This window comes from Hemicordylus capensis, chromosome 2 (assembly GCF_027244095.1).
Source record: "Hemicordylus capensis ecotype Gifberg chromosome 2, rHemCap1.1.pri, whole genome shotgun sequence".
NCBI lineage: Eukaryota > Metazoa > Chordata > Lepidosauria > Squamata > Cordylidae > Hemicordylus > Hemicordylus capensis.
In genome coordinates, this window is record NC_069658.1 from 251,016,991 (window position 1) to 251,025,559 (window position 8,569).

Sequence of the window (8,569 nt, forward strand, 5' to 3'; positions counted from 1 at the left end):
AATGCCAATTGAATGTGTGAATTTGGCTTGGATTGCTCAGAAGCTGGCATTTCAGGCCCTTTCCCCCAAATATCATTTATTGTCCAAAACAGTTTGGATTTTGAAGAAATTTTGCAGCTCAGTCACATCTGTTGAGCCGAGTCTTGTGTCCTGTGTGAATCTCACTGTGCTTGGTGCCTCAGAGACAGTTGTTCCAATCACTTTCTTGTTAAAAATTTATTTTGGTTGGGAAACGGTTAATAAACTTATAATAATGCATGGATATCATTTCCAAAATATTGTTCTCATGGTCTTTTATTTATTTAGCATATTTGTATAGCACCTACTACCAAAGTCCCTGAGTAGTTTAACATATCCCACCTCTTTCTTTTTTTGCAAAATCATTATAAAATGTCTGTTCTGTGAGAGGCAGGTTCTGGCTGGGAAGGGGTAAACACAATCATAATATTGGAAGAGTTTCGTCTCTAAAGTACAGTTAAGTGTCTCTAACACACGCCACTGGTTTTCAGCCTCAGTTTTATTAAGAGAGAACCCATACCAGCCTGTTCTTTTCTAGTTTTTACACCATCTGCAATATAAAGCACATATCCATAATGGACCCAGAAGCCCTCACAACAGCCCTGTAAAGTAGACCAGTATTGTTTTGCTCTTTATGCAGCTGTATTAGGAAAAGAGAGAGATTGTGCTGCATTTAGGACTGCCATATGGAGAAGAGGACAGGTCTACTAGACCTTTGAAGAGATGCACAGAAGGAGGGATTTCCAGTGGTGGATTAATGGAGAAGCAGAGTAGGCATTTGCCTAGGGCAGCAAAATTTGAGGAGCAGCAAATTTTGCTGCCCCTCTCTGTGGCCAGTGGCAGCTGCAGCAAGGGTAGAGTGGGCCAGGAGAAAGTCCTCCCTTTTACCTTTAAAAAAAAACAAAAAAAACCCTTTTCTGTTTAAGGTAAAAGGGTGGCTGCCTTTCTTGACCTGTGGAAATTCCCTCTTCTAAGCAGTTGTTAAAGGTACAGGAGACCTATCCTCTTCCATAGTGCCCAGGTAAAGATGATGAGGTCTTGCAGGCTGCATCAGCCACCACCCATGCAGTCAGTAGCTGATTAACACATTATTTCCATTACATACATGCTCATTTTCTCCGAAGTCATCGTTTTGTAGAGACAGACAGCAGCAGAGAACCTAGTCCTTTGCTGAAAGGAGACGTGAGGCTGAAAGCAGAGCTACCTTGATGATGCTGTATAAATGAGTAAACGCGTAAATTTCTCGGGATCCTCTGCTTATACAAAATTCCCTGATCCATCCTCTCTAGGCATCAGAGGCAGCGAGCCCGTAAAACTAGAAAAGACGGCAATTCCCAGAATCCTCCGCGTCTGAAAAGCAAGCACAAGAGAGACTACAATTCCCAGTTCTTCCTGGATGCCTCGCTGTTGTCAGGGGCGGGAAGATGCCCAATGGTTATGCTGGGCTCTGGAGGAAGTGTCTTGTGTGTTTACTTTGGAGGCCTGAAACAGATTCATTCACGCAAGAGGCGGAGGGTTGCGCTCGCTGCGGGAGAGAACAGTTGCAATAAAAAGAAAGCTGACTGCAACTGCTGGTCGTGGTGGGGAGGGGAGGGAGGGTGATACAGGGGGTTGTAGGATGGGGCGGGTGGGCACGGAGTGACTCCTCCCCTTGCTGCTTTAGGTTTGCATATATTTTATTGTCATTGGTGGCTGGTGACTCCTGGGACTGGGTGGGCACCAGGCAGGTGGGCAGAGCCAAAGTGGGTGGTACAGGGGTGGAGCAAAAAACAAACAAAACAAAAACACAACAAAAACTCCTGTGGGCATATAGGAAGTAAAAGGTAAAGTTGTGCCATCGAGTGGGTGTTGACTCCTGGTGACCACAGAGCCATGTGGTTTTCTTTGACAGAATACAGGAGGGGATTGCCATTGCCTCCTCCCACACAGTATGAGACGATGCCTTTCAGCATCTTCCTATATCACTGCTGCCTGATATAGGAGTCTGGGAAACATAGCAGTGGGGGATTCTAACCAGCAGCCTCTTGCTCCCTAGGCAAGTTACTTCCCCACTGCGCCATTAGGTGGCTATGTCATTCCAAGGAACATACCCGTAAAAGCCTCTGCACTCAAGGACACCCATTTTCAGACAGTTATAAAAACATGCCATGAGTACATGTTTTGGCATACTTTGAAAATGTTTTGTTGATTGTTTTTTAAAGCTTAAGAATTCTCTCTCTCTCACACACACACACACAGGATGGGACTTCTCTCCCATGTGCAACACACACGGTTCGTGGGGGGGGGGGGTAGAGCGAGCAACATGGTAGCTTGACCAAGGGGAACAAATCACACACACACAAAAAACAAAGAGTTTACTTTCAAATAGCAAATGTTTTACTTTCCTTCTTGGTTGGAGGGAGACCTGCATTCCAACAGCCAGCTCCCTGGGCTCTGCAGTTCCATACAAATTCCAAGTGGGGGAGGAGCACAAGACTCCAGGAGAACCAATAGGGCTGGGAGAAAAGTTAACCCTTTCTTGACTGTTTGCACCTGCCGATCTCCAAGGCCTGCCTGGAGAGCTTCAGGCTTCAGCAAGGCCTATGCAAAGGCCTCTCTGGAAGCCTGGCCCACCTGCCACTTTTTACTGTTTCAGAAATGCCTAACAGAGAGTTTTAAAATATTTATCAACCATTTCCCTCTCTCTTTTTACTTGTAAACCTGAATGTCTAGAAAACCATCTGTCTGGCTCTGCAGCTTTGGTGTATTTAAAAAGGCTAAAAACAAACAAACAAGAAACCCACCAAAACCCTCCACAAATTAAGTCAAGCTGTTATTTCCACATAGTACTAGCATGAGGGGCTTTTCGTTATTTTTCACATTTGCAGCTTGCTCTTTCCAGGAGTGGGAGGGGCCATGCCTATTCCGCTGTCCCACACAAAGAAATTGGTGTGCTGAGTGAATGCAGAGGAGGCGTGGGGTGGGAGTGTGTGGCTTGGCAGGGCCCCAGAGTGTGTAACTAGGGAGGCGGGCGTAAAAAGCTTCTAAGCTACCCCTCCTGTTTTATAAATAAAACTGTCCAAATGATGATAGGAAATATCTGCAGACTGCAACTATGGGAAGATTAGATTCCCAGTTTTTAAATCATGGCAGACCTGGCAGGAAATCAGTAATTATTGCAAGTTCATGATAATAAAAGCGCAAATAAAACATGCATTTAGCAGGGGTGGCCCTTTCATATGGCAGGGCAAAGTGATCACTTCAGGTACAGACCTGAGGAGAGGGGCAGGGGGCTACCTACATGTTTTGTTTTGTGTTGATTAGTTCCTTAAAGGCACCCAAATGCACATTGCTAGTAATTGCTGCTAGCAATTACATAATTTACATAATCTGACAATTACATAAATTTCATTTACATAATCTGAGGCTAAATTAAAAAAATGAATGGTCTCTCTTCTCTCTGCAAGGCAACTCACACAGCACACTGTCCAAGTGTGAACAAAATGGCGATTGCCGCTCTCTTCCTAAAGAAGACTAGAACAAGGACTGCCCCCGTCCACATTGATTGCTAATCGGAGAAAGAGGGAACTGTCAATCAGTATGATGTCTTCCTGATAGGGCTATTTGAATTCAGCCCATCTTTTGACAACAAAGGCAAGCCCTGGGATTGGCTCCTGCCTTATGAACACTGTTATGTGTAACTGTTTCGTGGGCTCTTATAGGTGTTTAAGGAATTTTACTACCAGCGCCCACTATATGTCAACACTGCAGGCTTGCAAGCTACAGGCAGGGAAGTGCAGGGCTGCAGTGACTGAGTCAGTCAGACCTGAAATGCTGGCAGAGGACAGAATGGCTGACAATTATTATTGTTTTTGGACCATTTTTATTACTTTCTTTGGACATTTTGGCCTTTTTTGGGGGGGGGGGGTGTTGCCCACCCTGCCCTAAGTGAAGAGCCTCCACTGTTTATTGTAGAACTTGCATGTGCGGGAAAAGCCGTGATGCCATTTTGGATCCCTGCCCTGTGCCTTTCAGAGGAGTGTGAGATTGAAAGGGGAAACCCTATTCCTATGACCTCTTAAGAGAAGGGAGCCCAGAGGAGGAGTCTGGGCAGGAGAGAGAATGCCTATTCAGACATTCTGTAGATCTCCGATATGTACCTGTATTTGTGTGAATTGGCTGGTTCAGACAAGACATTTGGGCTCGCACCAAGAGTGCACCTGTTATGATGTCGGAAAGGCTTTACGCACACTCCCAATACCTTTTTAAACACATGTAGAGGGACTCAATTCAGATGAACATCAAGACCTTGCCAGTACTTTCTCCAGTGATGTCACAGCAGGCACGCTCTCAGCACAACCCTGTCCTCACGTGTACCAGCAAGCATCTTGTACAAACTGGCCCAATGACTGAACATAACTTGTAAATAGGGCTACAGAATGGAAGACAAAATATCTTGCCACTGAGCAAAGCAAGAGCCCTATTCAGACATTAGGTTGTACTTGTACACATATACATGTTTTTGTGTGAATACATGTATGTGTGTTCACTTTCAGAATGAATCTGGGTACAGGCCCCCTCAAATTCAGGGTATAGATAATGTACACATTATGTACGTGTATTGAACATAATGTGTGGTTAACTGCACATGCATACAGACCTGTACTTGAGTTCACGGTTTATATATTTTACACATGTTGAACAAGATTGTCAGAGGGGCCCTTGCTCTGTGTGCTGACACTGAGAAGTTAAATTGTCCTGCTCATGGGACAGGGCCTTCTCTGCTTTTGCCCCCAAGCTCTGGAATGCTCTCCCAGTGAATGTCCACTTAACATCTGTGGCTGTTTTAAACAACAACTATTTGTTCAGGCTTTTACACCTTAGGGGCAGCCAAATCTCTCAGCTTTCCTCTTTCTGTTTGTCTTTTTAATGGTTTTAATCCAATTATTTTTTATTTATTCGATTACTATACTGCCCTTCTCTTGGCTGGCCAATGGCTGTAATAAAAAACTGATTGATTGATTGATACCACCCTCCCAAAAATGGCTCAGGGCAGTTTACACAGATAAATAATAAATAAATAAGATGGATCTCTAAAGGGCTCACAATCTAAAAAGAAACATAAGATAGACACCAGCAGCAGTCACTGGAGGTACTGTGCTGGGGCTGGATAGGGCCAGTTACTCTCCCCCTGCTAAATAAAAGAGTATCACCATGTTAAAAGGTGCCTCTTTGCCAAGATAGCAATTTATTTATTATTTCTCTGTGTAAACTGCTTTGGAAACTTTTGTGAAAAGCGGTATGTAATTATTTGTTGTTTTGTTGTATTTTGCTGTTTTATGGTTTTTACTGTTTCAATGATTTTAAAGTTTTAGATGTAATTTTTATGGAATTGTATTATATTTTAACTTTTGTAAACCAACTTGAGATGCTTTATGAAAGGCAGTATAAAAACTGCATTATAAATAATGTGTGAATAGGGTTATAGTGGACCAGTCTTACCATGAAGGAGATGTAATAAATTTTTTTAATGTTCCTAAGCCTATAGCCTTCCTTTGTCAGAAACTTAAAGATACTGATAAGATCAACATTGATTATATCTGAGATTTTCAGAACAATGAACTTGAATACCCCATTTTATTAAACCAATGGCGGGTTGCATTGAAGGCAATGAAACATGCCTTTTTAGCTCTTAAAATGAGGCTAATACAGCAGAAAACATTAGTCCATGTCTATTGGATACCTCAGAGAATATTTAATAAGGGATGGTTGCAGACTGTTACATGTTGGAGGTGTAATTTGTATGAGGGTACACTTGATGGAATAGCTACAGAAATATGGCAGGCAACAGAAGAAGAATCAGTCAAGGCTCTAACCAAACTATGCCAGCAAATTTGGAGAACAACACAGTGGCCAACAGATTGGAAGAGGTCAGTCTGCATACCCATACCAAAGAAAGGAGATTTAACCCCCTGCTAACTTGGCAAAGAGGCACCTTTTACCATGGTGATTCTCTTTATTTAGAAGGGGGAGAGTAACTGGCCCTATCCACCCCCAGCACAGTACTTCCAGTGACTGTTGCTGGTGTCTGTCTTATGTGTCTTTTTAGATTGTGAGCCCTTTGGGGACAGGGATCCATCTTATATATTTATTAGTTCTCTATGTAAACCGCCCTGAGCCATTTTTGGAAGGGCGGTATAGAAATCGAATTATTATTATTATTTCTTGTTTACACAGTCAGACAGGTGTTATTGACTGGTTTGTTTTATCCATACATCGAATCCTTCCCAAGGACCTGGGATGGCTGAATTTTATTATCAGTTGTTATAGATATCGTCGCAGATTGCGCAAACCATCGCACAATATCCTTACTTTCGCATGCTAGCAAAATAATGTTCAGGATCATCCAACGCAGATTAGAGCCCTACGTGGAAAGGGAAATGCCGGATGTTCAAGCTGGTTTCAGAAAAGGCCGAGGAACAAGAGACATCATTGCTGATGCACGTTGGAACGCCCTCTCTGAAGAGCTTCGCCATGCTCCCTCCCTCAGTGTTTTTTTAAAAACATCTTAAAACACACCTTTAAAGGAAGCTTTTAAATATCATCATTTTGTTATATCTGGTAGCATCTTTAGCTTTTTATAATTGTCAGTTTTAATTTGAACCTAATTGTTTTTAATCTGACTTTTAAAAAAAAATAATTTTATTACTTGTATCTGTGTATTTACATGTATTATTATCATCCTTGATTATGTTTATATACTGTAACCTTATTGCAATAAAGGAAAAAGGAGAGGAAAAATAACTGCAGCAGCACTGGTGGAGCGGGGCCGCCGACGGCCTGTGTGCGGCCACCGCCGCGGTCCCACTGCCCCTGCCCCTGCACCTGACGTCAGCCCAGAGACTCAGAGGGGAAAGTTGCCCTTTAACTGCCGAAGGGGCCGCGCGGCCCATCCGGCAGTTAAACAAAGGCCAGTGCAGCCCGGGAGCGGCTCTTCCCAGTGCCAGCCTTTTAACTCCTGAAGGGGCCATGGGGCCCTTTCAGGAGCTACATAGGCTGGCACTGCATTTGCAGTGCGCAACCAGAAACGGCTCTTCCCTGCCTTTGCAGGGAAGACCCGCTCCTGGCTGGCGCTGCGAACACAGCACCAGCCTTTGTTTAGCTCCCAAAGGGGCCGCGCGGCCCCTGCTCGGGAGCTAAGCTAGCCTCCCCCGCGCCTGATGTCAGATTGGTCGGCGGCCAGGGTTCTTTGATCCCGTTGGCCCAATGGTGGCTCCGCCCCTGTGCAGCAATACGGTGGAGAAGCAGTAATTTAGGACACTCTCACTCTCCTCTTCCCCAGGAAGCCCTCTGTGCTACCTGTCCTGGAAATATGTCCCTGAGGGTTGCGCTGGTTGTTGACCACTAACTGGCAGCAGCTCTCCAGCAATTCAGAGAAGGATCTTTCCCAGCGCAATCTGGGGATGGCAGGGACTGAACCTCTGCAGCTGAGCTAAGGATTGTTCTTTATTAAAACAACAAGAACTACTGCTGATTCCTGGCAGAGATAACATGGGAAGGTTTAGGATTGCCTCATCACCCTTTCTCCACCCTCCCTAGGAGATGGGATAATGAGTGGGGAAAGGAGCCGCAGCTGCTAGGCACAAGATTCAAAGAAGGGTTTTGGAGAGAGCCTGGAATGAAAGCTGCAGCATCCTAGGATGCAGGTATTTGGCCTGTCCGACATAATTTGCTTCTGACTTGGCTTGGAATGATTTGCAAGCTTCCAAAATACATCCAAGACGCAACCTGTATATTTAGTCCTTCCGCTGCTGAGATTGGCAGTAAGCATCACTTATTTATTATTATTATTATTATTATTTATTCATTCTATTTCTATACCGCCCTCCCAAAAATTGCTCAGGGCGGTTTACTCAGAGAAATGGCAAATAAATAAGATGGAAGCCTGTCCCCAAAGGGCTCACAGTCTTAAAAAAAACATAAGATAGACACCAGCAACAGTCACTGGAGGAACTGTGCTGGGAGTGGATAGGGCTGGTTATTCTCCCCCTGCTAAATAAAGAGAATCACCACGTTTAAAAGGTGCCTCTTTGCCGGGTTAGCAAGGGTTTGATTGACTTAAGTCAATTGACTTCAGTTGATTGACTTAAGTCAATCAAAGCTTCCCGCTATTTTTAAAAGCTTTATTTTTACACGCAAGAGAGAGGAGAGCTGGTCTTGTGGTAGCAAGCATGATTTGTCCCCATAGCTAAGCAGGATCTGCCCTGGTTGCATATGAATGGGAGACTTGATGTGTGAGCACTGCAAGATATTCCCCTCAGGGGATGAAGCCGCTCTGGGAAGAGCAGAAGGTTTCAAGTTCCCTCCCTGGCTTCTCCAAGATAGGGCTGAGAGAGACTCCTGCCTGCAACCTTGGAGAAGCCGCTGCCAGTCTGTGAAGACAATACTGAGCTAGATAGACCAATGGTCTGACTCAGTATATGGCAGCTTCCTATGTTCCTGTTCCTATGTGATGATAATTCACTTTTGGAGGCTCACTTGCAGAGGGTTGCAGTTCAGAGCAGAGCCCAGC